At 45.4% G+C, this 17936-nt stretch overlaps 1 long non-coding RNA gene across 1 annotated transcript in view; it reads right to left on the minus strand.

Annotated features, from left to right (window-relative positions):
• The window catches only part of LOC308468150, a 56003-nt gene extending 38534 nt beyond the window's left edge, over positions 1-17469 (minus strand). Inside the window, exon 1 of the long non-coding RNA XR_013981493.1 lies at positions 17341-17469. This is a non-coding gene — a long non-coding RNA (uncharacterized lncRNA). The remainder of the gene's footprint in view (positions 1-17340) is intronic.
• Positions 17470-17936: the final 467 nt, after the last annotated feature.

The following is a 17936-nucleotide window of genomic DNA, read 5'->3' on the forward strand; positions in this document are numbered from 1 at the left end:
GTCTCCCATCTCTCAGTATGATGTCATCAAGTTCTAAAAAGACATACTCCTGACTTTCTTTTTAGGCAACAAGAATGGAGCCATCCCTCTCATAACCAATTTTGAAGCTGAAAATACCTTTATACCTCATTGGAAACTGACAGGTAACTGGCTGTTTTGATCTTGAACATCTTTTTGACTCTGCATATCATATTCTGTTGCACTCAGGTGCACCTATAACTAAGTTAAGTCTTAAAAGTTCTCTACCAGAAACAAAAATTGTCTGAATAGTAATCATCATCATATCATCCAAAACAATAAGATAAAATCCAGAAATCAACATTTCAGCCACAGAAGAGTGTGTGAATGTGAATGAGGGCCAATTGGCTTAATGTTCACACCTCTATTGAGGAGAATCTGCCCCCCCCCTCTTTTTTCTCTCTTTGATGCAAGACATCCAGAGTAGTCTATGAACAAGCTTGAAGGCAACATTGATTTTGTGATCTTTTCTTTTTCCTTGAGAGAATTGCTAGTGCCAGCTAGTAATTGCATAGAGAGAAGTATTGGAACGATTTATATATCCAGAGGATTCCCTTCCTATTTGTGGCTAAAATGAACTAAAAACGTGTTTCCTCCCCCACACTTTCCCACCAGTGGGATTGCTTCACAGATACCTTAGATGATCTTCAGAAAACTGATAAACCTGAGGACAGTTCAATACAACCAGAGATGTTGCAGCATTGAAATCCATGCTGGAGACATGATACTAAGTGCCCACAGTGCTGCACATGGAAAGCTGTCTTATACTGAATCAGACCATTCACCCATTAGTATTCTCTGCACTGACTGGCAGCTGCTCTCCAGGGTTTCAAGCTGATATCTTTCCTAGCTGTGGGGAGATGGGTAGCATTGAACCTGGAGCCTTGTGCGTGGAAAGCTGCCAGCTTTTCCAACCATTGACTGTGGAGACCATGTAGGAGTAAACCATGTGTTTTGCCCTGAGCATTCAGGAGTAAGAACACAGATACAAAACAAGAGTAATACAGTAAATAAAATTCCTTTCTATTTGTGTTTTTTTTTGGGGGGGGGGGGGAGCCACAGTCCTTCTGTAGTTCTGCCTTCCACAGTTCAAACTGGTGTGGAGATGAAATTTTATCCCATGGTTTTCCTCAACAATTATCCAGCAATGAATGGGAAAAGAAACTACATTTGAACATTGTCAAAGAAGGGAAAAAAGTCTTGGTGAATTTTACATGGATGGGCTGCAGAATATTCATCATTCTTGCCTCACTTCCAAGGTGGTGATGTTTGTCAAGGAAAGTATTTTATTTCATTCTGCAAATCATCTCAACAGTAGTTTCTGCTTGGCAGCCTTACTGCAGTTTCCATCCCCATCATTCAGCCCGGAAACTGAGGTCCAGTGCCGAGGGCCTTCTGGCGGTTCTCTCACTGTGAGAAGCGAAGTTACAGGGAACCAGGCAGAAGGCCTTCTCGGTAGTGGCACCTGCCCTGTGGAATGCCCTCCCAGCAGATGTCAAGGCAATAAACTGACTTTTAGAAGACATCTGAAGGCAACCCTGTTTAGGGAAGTTTTTAATGTTTGATGTTTTATTGTATTTTTAATATTTTGTTGAAAGCCGCCCAGAGTGGTGGGGTAATAATAATAATAATAATAATAATAATAATAGGTGCCTGTGCTTCCTGAAGAGCAAACAAACATGCTGTCATCAGCTGTACTAGCCTGCAAGTTTATCAGGTCCTGTTTGCAGGCACCCCAGATAAATTTGGTTGGACATTGTGAGAACTGGACTAAGGCCACATTCACACCATACATTTGGAGCACTGTGATACTACTTTAAGCAGTCATTACTATATCCCCAAATCTCTGAACCATACAATAATAGTTGGGAGATGTGAAGAACATTCAACACTATTTGTTACGATGCCCATTATATACATCCCCTAGACAAAAATTCCTTGATTACATCCTTTGCTCTCTCTCCAACCGACCTCCCCTTGAGCAAATCTCTATTTTGCTGGCTGGCAGTAATGTATTTATTACTGCACAGGTTGCAAAATTTGCCTTGGCTGCAAGTAAGTTGAGAGCCAGGCACCAATAAAAGTATCATAAGGGGGAGTGTGAGAAGTGGAGAGCTTAACTTATACAGGTGTGATTTTTGCATTTTTATATGTTTGCTTTGCTGTTGTTGCTGTTCAGTTTTAAATTAAATATTTGTATTTTACGCTTTGTGACCAATTGTAACAGCTTATAGCTTTTAGCAATAAAGATTTCATTCATTCACTTTAAGCAGTCACTGCTTCCACCAAACAATGCTGGGAGATATAGTTTGTTAGGGGCGCTATATTATTATGGGATTTTTTTTGTAGTGTAGGTTTGAAATGATTCCTGCTTTGCTTGTACAGTGGTACCTCAGGTTACATATGCTTCAGGTTACATACGCTTCAGGTTACAGACTCCGCTAACCCAGAAATAGTGCTTCAGGTTAAGAACTATGCTTCAGGATGAGAACAGAAATTGTGCTCCAGCGGCACGGCGGCAGTGGGAGGCCCCATTAGCTAAAGTGGTGCTTCAGGTTAAGAACAGTTTCAGGTTAAGAACGGACCTCCAGAACGAATTAAGTATTTAACCCAAAGCACCACTGTAAGACCCTTTGAGCATGATTTGTATTGCGGGGGGGGGGGGGGAGCAGCACACAAAGAGAATGAATGAATGAATGAATGAATGAATGAATGACTTATAAGGAGGCCCTTATTTCCCTCGCAGTTCCTTGTAAAGACGGATAGTTAAACCACTCTCTGAAGGGAACAGCAGATCTGCTAACAACTCTCATCACACTTAACAAACTTCAGCTTCCAACTATAGCTTCTTTGGAAAAAGTCGTGGTATCTTAATGCTTTAAATGTATGGTGTTAATGTGGCCTTGATGGGCTTTGGGCCTGATCCAGTAAGGTTGCTCTTATGTTCATATGAAGAGATGAGCCAGATTGATGGTCTGTGTGTGTGTGTGTGTGTGTGTGTGTGTGCATTTTCAGTTGACTCCAAAGAGGAAGTGATGCTGCTTCGCACTGACGGCTGCTTGACATGCGAACAGCTCTGCTCTTCCGTGCTTCCTTTTTACTCCCTATTTGTGGTATCAGATTATTGGCAGCAGAGAGTATTGCCTATCACATGCACACATGCAGCATCCTTAAAGCCCTCTGGCTGTTCTTTTTTTCTGTCTTTGACTGAAATGTGTCAAGTCAGATTTCCCTTCTTTTCACCCCCAAATAGAAAGTCATTTTCTCTGACGCTTGGGATTTGTGCCAGTGACTCCGGGTGACATGTAACCCTCCTTGTTCCTGTCTTGGTAAAAAGCGAGCCAAATGCAATTGGTGGAGGGGGAGGAATCCTCTCCTTCCACTTTCAGGTGGGAAGCACTGCTCTCTCCAGCCATATTTAAAACAAACGGTTGTTCTGAAGGACTTTCACTACATTGGAGTCGTGGTTTAGTAATGGGGCCTGCTTTTGGGTTCCTCAGTTCCCTGGCCCAAATAAATATACCTTGGCTTCATATCCCCCATTGACCTACCTGGTGAATTGCTGAGTGATAAATACATGCCAGCCTAGCATCTGTCCAACTGTGCTATCAATCAGCTGTGACCTCTCATTTTATTGTTCCTATTGCATCTCCACCCCCCCCCCCAATTATCAGCAGCATTGCTTAACCTTGCCACAGTTTGCTTCAGGAGTAGGGCACCAATTGTAAGTATTTTTAAAGGTCCTTCAAGGTAGGAACTGATTGCACTGTATTAAATTGGTTTTAAAACCCAACTACCTGGGACGCAGGTGGTGCTGTGGGTTAAACCACAGAGCCTAGAACTTGCCGATCAGAAGGTTGGCGGTTCGAATCCCTGCGACGGGGTGAGCTCCCGTTGCTCGGTCCCTGCTCCTGCCAACCTAGCAGTTCGAAAGCACGTCAAAGTGCAAGTAGATAAATAGGTACCGCTCTGGCGGGAAGGTCAACGGCGTTTCCGTGCACTGCTCTGGTTCACCAGAAGCAGCTTAGTCTTGCTGGCCACATGACCCGGAAGCTCCCTCGGCCAATAAAGTGAGATGAGCGCCGCAACCTCAGAGTCGGTCACAACTGGACCTAATAGTCAGGGGTCCTTTACCTTACCTGGGCTCAAGAGATGGTGCTTGATGGACTAAAAAGCCAATGACTTAAAATAGATGTAAGTTAAAAATTACTCTTTGCATCTGTGCATAAGCTCTTTAGATATCCTGAGCTGGATAAGAGTATCCTGGGTTGCAGTACTTACTTTGTCTTTGAGCTTGACATTACAATATGTGAATTCCTGTGATTTCCCTGGGTGTCCCTGGGGGAGTAAGATAAATCGGACCTACCCCTCTGACACTGCATTCAGAGCTCTAAACAGAGAGGTGGGTCGGATGCTGGACCTCCCTGCCACCACCATCTTCTCAAACATGCTGGCCCAATGGACATTTGAGTTCTGCCATCAGTAGGGTAAAAAAAGGGGCTTCCAGAGGCATTCTGAGAAACAGCTTGGATTCAAAGTCCTCTGCCCTGGTCTCCTGACATGCTGCCCCAAACCTGTACAGAGATATAGTCACACTCTTGAGCATGATTGTTTCCAATGGAAAGACAAACATTGTATAGCAGAACTTGAGGCTTACATCATATATCCCCTTTAGGATCACACTGTAAGAATTATAATTCCATGTCAGGAACTGTGGACCTTGACAACATTATTTCCTGCAAGCGCCCCACTATATGTCAGGAGCAAGCCAGTAGTAATTCACATGAAGTAAGTGAACTCTTTATTAGAAGAAACAGGATCTGCGCAGGAGTGTCAGGTCTTCTTCAGGGTCTTGCTCCTACAAAGCAGTTGAGGAGACTGAAGGTATCCACCTTCCCATAACAGTCCCCTCCTCCCCAGAAATATGAGACTGTGCCTGCATGATCTTCTTTGCTGCTTCATGTCTCTTTTAGTTCTGTGAGATCTGGGGGAAAGGGAGCTTATTGCAGCAGGAGGGCTAGACACCCTTCACCAGCTGGACTCTCTGCCTCTTGGTCTCTCTCCTCTCCTGCTTCTGCTTCTGTTTCTGCTTCTAGACTTCTCCCTGCCACAGACTCTTCCTGCTCACTAAGGCCTCTTACTTCCTCAGCTTCTGACACCTCCTCCCCCAGTCTTCTCCCTCTGATCACTTATCATCGTCCCACCACCAATCCCTGAGCTCTAAGCCTTCTTCCCTTGGGCATTCCCCAGCTGATTCCTCCCACCATTCCTCTGCGTCCAACCAGTCCCTGACTGCTCTCCCATACGAAATGCACCTGTGATGGTAAATACTGTGTGACATAACCAGTCCTCTAATTTCTGAGTAAGTTTATTTTCTCCCATGATAGAGGAGTCTATGTTTTTGCCATGTTATCAGGATGCTTTATAATCTATTCAGAATTTCAGTGGGTGTGAAACTGAGCGTAAGCTATTGTTATAAGGTGCCTGTGGGTAGTGTGCATTTTCCTTCTATTAAGCATTTCTCCAGCATTCTTCAGATCCCTGGCTAGCTGTTCTTCATGATGCAAAAAAACCCAACCCCTCTACCTTTAAAATATCACGACCACAACAAAACTCTGCATCCCACCCATGAATATTTCACTAAAAAATCATGTCCCCTTTGATAATTTTCAAAGACCATTTCAAATGCAAAAAGGGGGGAAATTTGGGAAAGCACTAATTCTAACTCTTAGGATGAGCAAAGAACTACCCTTATCAATCCCTGAACACTGTCTCTGCTCCTTGTTCAATCCCCCCCCCCAAGTTAGATTCCTCTGCTTTAATTATTTTTTTTACCTGAAACTGATTTTCTGCAACTTAACACCCACCCACCCCCATTTCTAATTAATTTATGTAGCTCCACTGCCCTGTGATGCCTGGAGAAGCCAACTAGAATCCTGTATTTCCTCCAAATCTCTATTCTGGCTTGAGTCAGCAGTTTCTGACATTAATTTTCAGCGAAGGTGAGGCTATCTCATTGCAGAGGCACTGCAGCAGAGCAGTTAGTTATTTGCTGATGCCCAGACCCTCTCAATCACTTCTCTGGATGGATTCCCCTTCCTCTAATGCATGCATGTCACATCTCAAGAAAATGGCAGCTTGCCATCTCCCTCGTCAACAGAGCAGGCTCCTGAAATTCAGACAGACTCTTCAAGGTGGTGGTTGATGAGTTTTCCAATTCTTGGTTGAAAACTGCATTTCAAAATTGTACACTTAGGATAAACAAACACTTGCTTGTCCCTCCTGAAAACTAAAGCTTGTCTGTACCAGGTTTGCCCTTGACGACTAAACTTTACTGTGATTTTGTCTGTAGGTGAGGTAGCCCTTTTCCGGGATGACCCCGTGCCCTATGAATCACCCGCTTCCACCTGTGTTGTGCTTCTTCATAGAGAATGCAGAATAAGTCAAGCTAAAGTAGAATTGTGTGTGTTCCCTCTTTGATGCCGGGGGACTAGAAATGTTGTCTAGACATCCAGAGGTCTGTCTTGGGTAAGATTAACAGCACCAATCCACAGCCCTAGGAGTCTAGGAGCTCCCAATAGTATTGTTCAACCCAGATAGGGTTGGCCAGAGATTCTAGCCTCAAGGCAGGTGGGTTGCTGTTGCTAAGAGGAGGAGGGTCATAGTGATGGGGAGGCTAGCACAGTGCAAATGCATCAGCAGGAGTGTTGGATTGGCTCTGCCAGTGTGCATGCACTGCACTGACCTCTCCTCCACCTCCCTCCCAACCTTCCAATAAGCAACAGTGACCCACCTGCAAGAAAATGAGTGTAGCAGCAGTGCCCCACCTGGTGAGACACTTCTGGTTCAACCAAGCATGGACCTAACTGGCACCTAATGGGAGACCACTAGGATGAGGCAGCAATTTTTTGTTTTTTAAAAGTTCAAAATACTGGTTCCCTTACGAAATGCCAAACAACTCCAACTCTTCCCCAAGCCAAACTCGGAATCTCAGCTAACGCATCCATGACAGGTGGTCATCCAACCTCTGCTTAAAAACCTCAAAGGAATGAGAGTCCACCACCTCCTGAGGGAGTGTGTTCCACTCTCAAACAGTTCTTAGTTGGTAGTGGTAGTAGGAGGAAAGAGTCACAGTATGACTTCCCCATAGACAGACATGTAGCAACGGTAACTAGCAGGGATGTTCCCTCCACATGTGCTTGGGAAGGGAAGGGCCATGACTCAGTAGCAGAACATCTGCTTTGTGTGCAAAAGGTCCCAGGTTCAATCCTCAGAATCTCAAGGTAAGGCTGGAAGGCAACCATATAAGAAATCCTGGAGAGAGCTGCTGTAGGCAGTTTTTACTTGATGGACCAATGGTCTGACTCAGTACAAGGCAGCTTCCTATGTTCATTACACTAATGGGATGCATTAGGACCCATAGAATAATAGAATCATAGTATTATAGAGTTGGAAGGGAACCCAAGGGTCCTCTGGTCCAATGCCCTGCAATATTGGAAATCTCTACACATGGTCCCTCATCCAGTTTGAAACCATACTAGACCCTGCTTTGCAAATATACTAGTAGTTTTACTGCTGCTGCGCCACTTTTGCTGGGGGCCCCTTCAAACCCAGAGCTATCTTTGCACAGTGCCACCCGATAGGAAGTATGTCAATGCTGCAGAAGTGCATTCCTCAAACTTGATTCAAGCATGACTTATGCCATGTGTTTTTCACTTATTGCCATCAGATTTACACTGGAACTGGGATGGATGACTGGAGGTCCCATCCACACTGGAACTAATATTATAGGGTATAAAACAGCACCAGATCTTATTGGGTTATATGACGGAAGTCATCTCTGGAAAGGATATTGTCCTGATAGCATAAACACAGTGGAATTAGCAAAATTAGAGTTTGGAAGAGAATGAAAAACACCAGGTGTCCCCACCAACACAAAGATTCAAAGGAAATTGTGGAATGTGTCAGGCATATCACATTATATTTGTGGCCCACACACCTTCTGGTATGCTCTTCAGGAGCAACAGCCATCATTGATGATGATAGTGGTGGGGCTAATTACCCAAGTAGTCTTTTAAGTAGTTTATAAAGTATGAAAACCAGTTGCACAAACATTGAAATACAAACATCCATAATTAAAACAGACAAGAAAACAATCCTATGAGAAACAAAAACAGCAACTAAAACAGGAGAGTCAGGTTGAATGAGCAAGAGAAGGCTTGTTTAATCAGGTGCATCTTCAAAAGCCAGTGGAATATTTCAGCAGGAAGTGCTTCCAAAACTCTGGTGCCACCAGTGAAAAATCCCACCGCCACATCACCACAAGTCCCATATCACCAAACTGTTGCAATACTAACTGGGCTACATATGTTGATCTTACTGTTCCTATTAGACAACGATGGGGAAGTCAGTCTTTCAGGTCAAGAGTTGTTTAGTGCTAGATACAGCTTACTTACATAATTCCAATTCAAAGTGCTGGCGCTGACCTATAAAGCTTTACACAGCTCAGGACCTCAACACCTTAAGGACCACCTTTCTCCATATGAACTGACCCAGACCCTGCACTTGTCATCTGAGGCCCTTCTATATGTCCCATCCCACCCACACCCACCCTGAGAGGTTCAGAAAGTAGCAACATGAGAATGGGCCTTTCCTGTGGTGGTATCCCACCTGTGCAATGCTGTCCCCAGAATCATAGAATCATAGTTGGAAGATACTCCAAACGCTCATCTAGTCCAACCCCCTGCAATGCAGAAAGGCTCACTTGGCGCCATCATTACATGTATTTTGGCACCAAGCAAAAACATTCCTCTTTACCGAGGCCTTCAACCATCAAATAATCTATGGCCTATTAAATGGGGGGTTATTATTATATTATTATTATCATTACACTGCCTAAATTATATTTATAATGTTGGACATCGCCCTGTGATCTTTGGATAAAGGGCGGTTTATAAATAAAATAATATAAATAAATAAACAATAAATAATATAAAACAATTTTTGTGTGGGTTAGAAATGGCCACCATTTTATTGATGCTGACAATGGAATGGTTTGCCATGGCAGAGGGCAAGGATCCCAGTCTTGATTAGTCTGCCTACTGTACAGTGGTTGCCACCCGGCTCTTCTGCTGGATCACCACTAGGGAGTTGACCACCTGGGGACCTTGATTGTGTCCTGGGTGTGTTGGCTCAGTCTCCTCCTTGAGTAGCAGCTAATGCCATAGTGAGACACACACATCTCAGGACTCCTTATGCGAATCCCTCTTATTAGCTTAGAGATCTTGCCCAATAGATCCCTGCCTCACCCAAGGTTTTTAAATAAAAGAACAGGATGTGGGTGGCACTGTGGTCTAAACCACAGAGCCTCTTGGGCTTGCTGATCGGAAGGTTGGCGGTTCGAATCCCCATGATGGAGTGAGCTCCCATTGCTCTGTCCCAGCTCCTTGTTAGGGTTAGAGGGTTAGGGTTAGGGGGTTAGGGTTAGAGAGTTAGGTTTAGGGTTAGAGGGTTAGGGTAAGGGGGTTAGGGGGTTAGAGAGTTAGGGTTAGGGTTAGAGGGTTAGGGTTAGGGTTAGGGGGTTAGGGTTAGAGTGTTAGGGTTAGGGTTAGGGGGTTAGGGTTAGGGGGTTAGAGGGTTAGGGGGTTAGGGTTAGAGGGTTAGGGTTAGGGGTTTAGGGTTAGAGGGTTAGATTTAGAGGGTTAGGGTTAGAGGTTTAGGGTTAGGGTTAGGGTTAGAGGGTTAGGGTTAGAGGGTTAGGGTTAGCAGGTTAGGGATAGGGTTAGGGGGTTAGGGTTAGGGTTAGGGGGTTAGAGGGTTAGGGTTAGAGGGTTAGGGGGTTAGGGTTAGGGGTTTAGGGTTAGCAGGTTAGGGATAGGGTTAGGGGGTTAGGGGGTTAGGGTTAGGGGGTTAGAGGGTTAGGGTTAGAGGGTTAGGGGGTTAGGGTTAGGGGTTTAGGGTTAGAGGGTTAGATTTAGAGGGTTAGGGTTAGAGTTAGGGTTAGAGGGTTAGATTTAGAGGGTTAGGGTTAGGGTTAGAGTTAGGGGGTTAGAGGGTTAGGGTTAGGGTAAGAGGGTTAGGGTTAGGGGGTTAGGGGATTAGAGGGTTATGGTTAGGGGGTTAGGGTTAGGGTTAGAGGGTTAGGGTTAGGGGGTTAGGGTTAGAGGGTTAGAGGGTTAGGGTTATAGGGGGAGGGTTAGGGGGTTAGGGTTAGAGGGTTAGGGGGTTAGGGTTAGGGTTAGAGTTAGGGGGTTGGGGTTAGGGGGTTAGGATTAGAGGGTTAGGGTTATGGTAAGAGTTAGGGGGTTAGGGTTAGGGGGTTAGTTGGTTAGGGTTAGGGTTAGAGGGTTAGGGTTAGGGGGTTAGGGTTAGGGGGTTAGGGTTAGGGTATTAGAGGGTTAGGGTTAGGGGGTTAGGGTTAGAGGGTTAGGGTTAGAGGGTTAGGGGGTTAGGGTTAGCATTAGGGGGTTAGCATTAGGGTTAGGGTTAGAGGGTTAGGGTTAGAGGGTTAGGGGGTTAGGGTTAGCGTTAGGGGGTTAGCATTAGGGTTAGGGTTAGAGGGTTAGATTTAGAGGGTTAGGGTTAGGGTTAGGGTTAGAGTTAGGGGGTTAGAGGGTTAGGGTTAGGGTAAGAGGGTTAGGGTTAGGGGGTTAGGGGATTAGAGGGTTATGGTTAGGGGGGTTAGGGTTAGGGTTAGAGGGTTAGGGTTAGGGGGTTAGGGGGTTAGGGGGTTAGGGTTAGAGGGTTAGAGGGTTAGGGTTATAGGGAGAGGGTTAGGGGGTTAGGGTTAGAGGATTAGGGGGTTAGGGTTAGGGTTAGAGTTAGGGGGTTAGGGTTAGGGGGTTAGGGGTTAGGGTTAGAGGGTTAGGGTTAGAGGGTTAGGTTTAGAGGGTTAGGATTAGAGGGTTAGGGTTATGGTAAGAGTTAGGGGGTTAGGTTTAGGGGGTTAGTTGGTTAGGGTTAGGGTTAGGGGGTTAGAGGGTTAGGGTTAGAGGGTTTGGGGGTTAGGGTTAGGGGGTTAGGGGGTTAGAGGGTTAGGGTTAGGGTTAACCCAGCTCCTGCCAACCTAGCAGTTCGGAAGCTTGCCAATGCAGGTAGATAAATAGGTACTGCTGTGGCAGGAAGGTAAACGACATTTCCGTGCACTCTAGTTTCCATCACAGTTTTCTCTTGTGCCAGAAACGCTTTAGTCCTGCTGGCCACATGACCTGGAAAGCTGTCTGTGGACAAACGCCAGCTCCCTCGGCCTGAAGCAAGATGAGCACCACACCCCATAGTCGCCTTTGACTGGACTTAACCATCCAAGGTTCCTTTACCTCCTTTACTTTTACCTACCTATTGATTAAAAAATGCAAAATTGAACTCATTTATACAAGGGTCTTGCTCAAAGGAAGGTGAAAATCTCACACTGACATGGCCAGCTCACTTGGATGCAGCCCTGGTCCCAATTCCACGAGGGAAACAATAAACAGAAGCTTGCTCTCGTGAGTGGATTCCCCTTTCCTGGATCAGAACATATGCATGCAATTCCATGCAAAGATAAATGGTGCTTCTTTTTCTAGAGCACTGTACATTTTACTGGGTCTCTTCAAACAGGAGGCATTTATGAATAAACTCTTCAGAGCAAGCAAGGTTTCGTCAGTTCTGGGGATATGAAGGGCAGATGGTCAGTGTATTAATCCCAGACAGAAAATCTGAGCACAATTCTGGCAGGATATAAAGTTCTGAAATGAGAGAACAGGAACAAGATGACAATTTATCTCAGCCAAATCTGGTTGGAGAATAAAATACCAGCAGCAATTGCATCCTCTGTGAAGTTAAAGAGATTTTTTTAAGTGCTCTTGGAGAAGGGGAACAAAGGTCTAGCAGCTGAGAATTCTTGATTCTGGATTACCAGGTGAGTTTTATAGATAGACTGATTTTTTTCAGACCAGTGATGAATTTCTTAACCTTGCATAGAATTTCCCTTTGAAGCACCAGGGATCATCAGACTAACCCAGAACCATTATCTGATATCTCACCTAAAGTTGTGACAAAACAACACACTGAAATATAAAAAGAGAAGAAAAAATATTTAAATTTCCCGATAAATAGTAGCAAGATAACACACGCAAACCTGCTTCTTTCTGAATCTCTTCTCTGAGTGCATGTAATGGCCTGGGATAAAAGGCACAAAGGATTTCATTTAATATTATTCACACTCGGAATAAACAAATTAGAATTAATGGATATGGCTAACTTCATTTATTTAAATGGACTAACTCTGAGTAAAACTTTGTTGGCTATAATCCAAGTGTCTGCACCAGTGCTCAAGCTCACACAAAGTGACTCTGGTCAGGTTGGGGCAATTACCTTCATCACCTATAGCCCCCTATGAGAACATTGATGGGGGTCTGGAAGGCCCCTGGGAAGACTATCTGGGATGTTTAGGGGGCATGGTTGGGAGGCTGGGGCATGTCATACCCACTGTGAAAAGACCATTCCACTTAAATAAGCTTTGGATCCAACCAGAGGTCTTGTGGTTCAACTTTTACCTTGGAATTTCTGTCAAAGAAGCAGATTTCAAAGTTCAACAGGTGTTTCACCACTGAGCAAAATTACTTCCAGAATTCCTACCTCATAAAAAATGCATCTATTCCGAGTTTGGGCCTGATAGGTATTCTAAATGTTCTTAAATGCTAGAATTGTGCAAGGCCAGTATTCTTGCAATTGCATTTTGCCTAAATGGAAATGTTGATGCAGTTTTGCATCTGCATGCACTTGAAACATTTGCGTGAACAGGCAGAGTCCCCCTCAACCCCAGGCAACCCCCAAGCGGAATAATGACTCAAGGCAATGTGCTATGGGATTGAAATTGGCCACAACTTTATTAAGTTTCAGATGTAGGGAGACCTTGGCTCAGACATTGGGCATTTATCCTTCCCAGTCCCCAGCTGGGGATCTGGGAGACATCAGGGTTATCCAGAATGTGTGGGGATTGGGCTGGCTCTGGAGAACATATGTTCAACCAGAGAGCCGGCCCCCCATTTCGCCACCGTCGCAGGGGAGAAAAATGACAACCTCTCAGCGTATGGCCAATGCCTTCCCTCAAGACCCCTTTAACAGGGAACCCTGGGATCACTGCTGCAAGGGTCACCGCTTCACACCCCCCCCCCCCCCATTTAGGAAGATAGACTAAAGGATTCTGCCCAAAGCCTGAAACCGCCAAAGTTGTGACGTTTTGCTACAGGGAAGGCAAGACCTGCCAATGCAGGAAAATTCCTTTCCGGCCCTTCAACAGCGACCCTGACATAGCAGCGCCCACCTACCTGTGGAGAAGAGGTTAACCTGCAAAAGAAGTCTTAACTGAGGGAGGGGAGGGTGGGAGAAGCTCTGAAGCCAACTGACACTTAGCAGGTAAGATTCACCTTCTGTTGTGTGGGCAGGGCGGTGCCTCCTCTTACCTGGCCTCCCCAGGTGGGATTGGGCGATTGGCTGAGGTAGGCGGAGACCTCCAGGTATCCAGCCTGGGGAGGACGAAGCCAGCCCGTACTACCGGGAGCCGCACTGGGATCCGGGGGGCTCCGTGCGACCATGCAAAAGATGCCCCCCATTTGATGTGGGAAGTGGTCATTGTTGAGGGAAGCATTTCTTAAGCTGGGAAGCAAAGACTGTGAGCTAGGATGTTAATTAAATTTCAAGACCACTTTAATTGTCACTATTCTCTCAGCTCAGGATTTTTACTTCACGATAACCCCGTGAAGTAAGCTAGACTGAAAGATGGTAGCTCATCCAACATCACCCAGTGAGTTTCTTGATGGTTGAATGAGTTGAACCCAGTTCCCTCCAGTCCTAGTCCACACCATGACCATCACTCCACACTGGCCTATCTCATGGGGAGATAAAAAAAAAATATGTTGAACTACTTTGCAAGCCTCATCTAAGGATAATTTGGATGTTTTGTTTGATGCATTTCAAATACTTTGGTAACAGTGTTAACTTCAGCAATGTGGTGGTGATGACAATAGATGTGATCCAACCAAAACTGAGCACATTTTAAGTCTAATTAATTTTGGTGAAGTTATGCACATCCTTACATGTTGTCCAGTGAAATAAATGACACTTTAAAAGTGCTTTACTTGGATGGTTCACATTTATGTACACTAAATAAATGTTGTTATTATCATGATCTTGCTGATTTGGGCTGCAGATGCCATCTTAATATAGAAAAGGAACCTTTGATTTAAATATTTTTGATTTGTTGATGTTTTGGCACCAGAAGGGGGTGGGAAGCCTATGTAACTACTCTAATTTCACATTGATTTATTAGTTTGCAAGGAGTTAGCCTGGAGGCTGGGCCAACAAGTTTAAATGTCCCTAGGGCATAGGGCCAATGTGCAACTGACCCCTTGTTCAACACTACAGTTTGACTCTTGGAAAGTGAATATCAGTCAATATTTCTTAGTGTCTGAACTAATGCAAACTCTTAACCCTCCTCTTGGGAGGTGGGGAGTTGAGCAGTTCGTGTCTCTGTGAACCTAGATCAATACACTTTAACATGGCTGTGGCCATGTTAAATTCTGCCTTTAAAAAGTGTGTGATTACACAATCTGAACTAAATCATGCCTTATATACAGGGATGCAATTGATTGCTTTGGTTCAAGAGAACTGCGTGACATCATTATCAAGAAATAAAAAGGAGATAATTAATGTGGTACTGAACCAAAAACAGGTTATTTCTTATTCTAGAAGGTATTCTGTAAGCAGTTGTCAAATGGCATAGATCAAACTCCCCCTACCTTTCCCATCAGCCCCAGCCTGGAAAGCTGACCAGGTTGTAGAGACTGGGGATATGTAGATAGCCTTCATCCATCTTTGCTGCTGGAAGTGTAATCCACAGAAACAGGATGGGCCAATTTCCAAAAGGAGGCTAGTCTCTTTAAAGTCCAAATGAACTCCACGCGTGTATTCTAAGTATTCTAAGAAATAAAAATAATAAGTGCTGTTTGGGCATTATTGATTTAATAATAATAATAATAATAATAATAATAATAATAATAATAATAATAATTTTTTATTTATACCTTACCCTCCCCGGCCAGAACCAGGGCAGCTAACACCAATAAAATTACAATAAAACATAATAGGGGAAGAAACCAGTTAAATAAAATACAGGTTAAAATGCAATTTAAAATCCAGCCTCATTTTAGTAGTAGCCCATAAATCAAAACCATAAGGGGAGGGAAACATAAGGGTCAGACTGAGTCTAAATCAAAAGCCAGGCAGAACAGCTCTGTCTTGCAGGCCCTGCAGAAAGATGTCAAATCCCACAGGGCCCTGGTCTCTTGTGACAAGGCGTTCCACCAAGTCGGGGTCAGTACTGAAAAGGCCCTGGCCCTAGTTGAGACCAATCTAACTACCTTGCAGCTTGGGACCTCCAAAGTGTTGTTATTTGTGGACCTTAAGGTCCTCCACCAGACATACCAGGAGAGGTGGTCCTGTAGGTAAGTGGATCCTAGGTCACATAGGGCTCTAAAGGTCAAAACCAGCACCTTAAACCTGACCCTGTACTCCACCGGTAGCAAGTGCAGCTGGTAAAGCACTGGATGAATGTAAGGAGCCTCGCCATGGCATTCTGCACCCGCTGGAGTTTCTGGGTCAGCTTCAAGGGCAGACCCGTGTAGAGCGAGTTACAATAATCAAGCCTGGAGGTAACCGTCACATGGATCACTGCAGCCAGATCAGGGCGAGAAAGGTAAGTGACCAACTGCTTGATACGGCGGAGATGGGAAATTGCCACCTTTGCTGTGGCAGCAACCTGCGCCTCCATGGAAAGGGAGGCATCAAGGATTACACCCAAACTCTTAATGGAAGGCAATGGCACTAATTGGGCCCCCGCAAGAGATGGCAGTTGGCCCCCCAACCCCATGTCATCCCGATCCAGCCAGAGGTCCTCTGTCTTCAAAGAATTTAACTTCAACTGGCTCCCATGCAGCCATCCAGCCACAGCTTCCAAGCATCTGGTCAGTGAGTCCGGGGCCAAGTCAGGGCAGCCATCCATCAACAGATAAACCTGGGTGTCATCATATTGATGACAACCCAGCCCAAAACTCCTGACAATCTGGGCAAGGGGGCGCATAAAGATATTGAAAAGCACCGGGGAAAGGATTGCGCCCTGTGGGACTCCACACACCAAGGAGTGCTGCGGCAACAACTCCCTCCCTAGCACCACCCTCTGTCCCCGACCTGAGATAAAGGAGTGCAGCCATTGTCAGACTGTGCCCTGAATCCCCACATCGGCAAGGCGGTGGTCCAAAAGTTCGTGCTCAACCATATCGAAGGCTTCTGACAAATCTAAAAGAATCAGTAGTCCCAACCCGCCTCGATCCAGCTGTCTACGGAGTTCATCTGTTAGAGCAACCAAAGCTGTCTCGGTTCCATAACCAGGGCGAAAGCCGAACTGAAATGGATCCAGAGCCAATGTTTCATCCAGAAATCTACCAAGCTGTTTGGCAACCGCTCTTTAAATTACCTTACCCAGGTATGGAAGATTCAAAACCAGGCGGTAATTGGATAGATCTAAAGGATCTAGAGACCAGCGGCGTAGCTTGGGTTGTCAGCACCCGGGGCAAGGCAAGTAATTTGCACCCCCTAACCCAGGGCAAGGCAAGTAATTTGCGCCCCCTAACCCCTAACCTGCCGCCGCTGCCAGCTTCTTCTTGCTGCTGCCTGGTCTGGTCTGGTGTGGTTCTCTCCCGCGCTCAGCGCTGCGCTGGGCGGGCGCTGCACTGTCCCTCCCCCAGATAGTCCCTCGCTCTCTCTCCGCACCGCACGCCTGGCACCCACCCCCTCCACAGTGGGCGGCGACCCAGCGGCTCAGATCGGATTCGCACAGCCAGCACTGCAGTGAGAGAGAGTGAGTGAGCCAGGTAGGGGCAGAGAGCTGCGAGTGCGAGCGCGCCCCCCCAGATGTTGCACCCGGTGCGGCCGGCCCCCCCTGCACCCCCACGCTACGCCACTGCTAGAGACGCACCACTGCTTCCTTCAACTCCCCTGGGAAAGTCCCCATGCCAAGGGATCAGTAAAATTTTGAAAGGCTCAGTCGGCCAACTTGATTCAAAACACCACCAAGTTGTATCCAAACAGAGAGGAAAACCTGTTCTTTGATCACAGGAGCCCCCAGGCAAAATCTGGTAACAAACTTGCTGTCCAAATGTATACAGAACAGACAGATAGACAACTTTCCAAAATATATTGCCACCTATAGAGAAGATAAAACTGTAACAAACATGTTTCTCTCTTCTAAAAATAGTCCCACATGCAAGGTGGAAACACTGAACTCACCAACATTTCAACTCAGCTCTCATTTTCATGGTGTGTACTCAAAATTATGTGAGTCCCATTTGTCGGGAACATTGCTAATCAACTCCCCCACCAACCAGTAATAATAATAAAAATTATCATGAGGGTCACAAAAACCAGCTGCCCTTGAGACTTGCCTAGGAACTAATTACTAGTTATGTCTCTCCCTGGACCGATACTAATTCAGGAAGGTTATTTATAGTTTCAGTCATAAAAGATAATCCTCTGGATGGCCATACGGAAAACCCACTGCAGCAATTCTGCTTCTCTGGTGAGCCACCTGTGGGTGTTAAAAGGGCATATGCAACACGCAAGAGACCGAAGGGACAGATCGCCAGCATGGAAATGAGACAGTTGAAATGATTGTCTCTGGATGTAATATGTCACTGTACAAGGAAACCAGAGACACATATTCTATGGGCCTCACAAATGTGCCACTATTAATTTCATTTTAATATTTCTGCCTTTCTTGTGTTCCATTTCCTGTGCAGTGTGAAATTGTGCCTCTTTGCTCACATCTAATTCATCATGTGAGCTGGACTCATTAATCTCTGCCTCACATTTCAAAAGATATCCCA

The sequence above is a fragment of the Podarcis pityusensis genome (genome assembly GCF_964106645.2).
Source record: "Podarcis pityusensis genome assembly, chromosome: Z".
Classification (NCBI taxonomy): domain Eukaryota; kingdom Metazoa; phylum Chordata; class Lepidosauria; order Squamata; family Lacertidae; genus Podarcis; species Podarcis pityusensis.